We start from the raw sequence: 2,773 nt of genomic DNA, 5'->3' as shown, positions 1-2,773 counted from the left end.
TTTTTTTTTTTTTTTTTTGATAATGCCCCAGTTGGCTGTTCTGCTGATTCTCGAAATGCAGCTGAGTGTGATCTTCTTTTCTTGCTCAAGAAGTCGGGAAATACCGTCAGGAGTCCCTTCAAGCATCATCTTCTTCCGCTTCGAATACAGGGAATTCAAAATTGGGAGATGACGTCCGATCATTATGTTCAATGGGTTTGAGAAACAACCTGCATAAAGATTTTGATATGAAAAGCTCTTTGAAAATCAAACAAGACAATCGTTATGCAGATGAAAAGATTGCTTTTATTCTTGTTTTTTAGAGTTTTTTGTGATCACCAATTTCATGCAAAAAGCGAAAAGGGAAAACAAATGAAAAACAAATGTTTAACATGAATTTATTTGAATGAAAATATCATTGCACAAAATGTTGCCAACAATGTCATCACTTCTCCTTTTGGCATGGGAGAAGGGTTTTTAAACAAAGTGATTATTACTCTGACGTATGAACAACTGTAGGAACGCCCACAGTGACCCAATTGTGATAGATCCCACCGGGGATGACAACTGTCAGAATCTCTTGCATCAGTGTCATGAACCGGGCCATGTTTGCCCTCATTTCGGCCAATTCTGCTTGAACCTGATCCATACTCCTCTGTTGATTCAATCTGGTTGAGTAGCGGTGCGGACGATGATCAGCAATCCTGTCTCAGTCAAGAACCGAAGTGAGAAGTCTCTCCAAACATGTCTGTAATGCAAGGATGCTATGTGCATGATATGCATGATATGGGTATTATTTTGTCATGAATGATCCTGATAAAGGATATGCGTATGCGAGTTAACTTTTTCTGTTTTTTCATGCATTATTATATTTTTTTTGGAAAATAAACATGCTATGATGCAAATGATGGAGCCAAGACTGGCAGGCTGTGCATCTCAACACACCGGATCGGAGCTTTGGCTTTAACTTGGAGTCACAATTCCTCTGAAACCTAAAGTCAATCTGATCAACTGGCATCTGAACCCAAATCTGGAGAACCGAGTCACCATAAATCCGACTTGTGGAGTTCCGAAATAAACGGAACTGGAGATTACATTACTATCATCACAGGATCATCCATTGAATGGATGACAGCCAGATCCTCTGAACAGGTACTCTCGAATTCAACCCGGGGATCCGAAATAAACGGAACCCGCTGATAAACCACGGATAGAACTCCGGCGTCCCAGAAATAAGTGTCCACAATCCATAGTCACCATCAGTACCAAGAGTCACCAACAAGTCAGTAACTGTACCTGTTAAAATGATCAATCCCCCCCACTCACGGGTGTCATCTAGGCCAGGGTAAGGTCGAGAGAAACGCAGCATAAATAACCTTTCGCAGAATATCATCCTGTGCACACCCGATGTATGCACCGATAATATCCCACCAGGGTCTGAACTGCTCGTGATATCAATGTTCCGCTAAGTGGCGTACACCACCCGCTTCCCATGAATCACTCTATTCCTAGGTTTCCTAGATTTCACTCATAGCCTGGGTATTGGGCCTTTTACCTCGAGTAACTCCTACCCCAAACAGAGAAACACAACACAACCAGCAGATGAATATGAATGAATGCAAACATTAATGCAAACAATAAATGCAAACAGTAAATGCAAATATATACAAATGAATGCAATAAATAACAGCACAAAGCAACCAAAGCCCTAACCTAGAGAGCGCTAGGAGAGACTCGCTTAGGGAAGGCGGACCAGCAAGAGGTCAACTTCTCTTAATCCCTAGCAGAGTCGCCAGCTGTCGCATTACGCGAAAAACCGGCGGGAAAACAAGAACAACAGAGCCGCCACCGTGCGTTATTTATCCCAAAAGAGGGAAAGGAAACGCTCAGAGTAAACCTGGAAAGAACATGGTCTCGCGACCAAAGAGAATGGGATCGGGAGTCGGTTATGCGAAGGGAAGGTATTAGCACCCCTACGCATCCGTCGTACTCGACGGGATCCACGCACCACAGGAAGGAAAATGGTTGCTAAAACACTGCTCGTACACACACACACTGGCTGAAAGAGACACAAGAAAACAGACAAGACTGACTCGGCAGGATATCGCATCCTGGGCCTACTTAGTCTATCAGGCATAGACATCAGAGTCAAAGTAGTTCGGACTGGGGAAACGACACATGCTCGCTAGGATATCGCATCCTATGCATACGTATCTCCTTGGACGAAGGAGAATCAGAGCATTCGTAGCTCGGCTGACACGCACTCAAACAAACACAGGCAAAGGCAAACATGGAGCCTGAATGCCAATCACTGGACTTACATCAGCATCCGAACCAAAACAAACCCACACTGGAACCCGAATGCCACTCGATGGACTTACATCAGCTTCCGAGCACACAACAACACACACAGAAGGGTTGAAGACAAAAAGGTTGAAAAAAGAAAAAGGGCGCTCGGAGAGATCAGCTCATCTCCTGCCTACGTACCTCATCTGGTATGAGAATCAGGGCGACGTAGTTCCCCTACGCAGGGAAAAAGGACTAGCCTAACCAGATAACAGAGGGAGACACAACACTAGGGAGACTACGACTCGAGCCTAGATGTTGTCATGCAAAGTCGTCCCTAAGTTAAGGTTTCTAGCTAACTTGCACAGGAAGAAGAAGGGTCTCGATTGCAACTAGGGCAAGAGAAAGGGGAGGTCTCAATCGCAACGAGGGCGAGAGAAGAGAATTAGTGTTAGTTGTTAGTCAAACTCGACAAGACATCGCATCTCGTGCCTACGTATCTCATCTG

This window comes from Lathyrus oleraceus, chromosome 4, assembly GCF_024323335.1.
Source record: "Lathyrus oleraceus cultivar Zhongwan6 chromosome 4, CAAS_Psat_ZW6_1.0, whole genome shotgun sequence".
In the NCBI taxonomy this organism is placed as follows: domain Eukaryota; kingdom Viridiplantae; phylum Streptophyta; class Magnoliopsida; order Fabales; family Fabaceae; genus Lathyrus; species Lathyrus oleraceus.
This window is presented reverse-complemented; position numbering follows the sequence as displayed.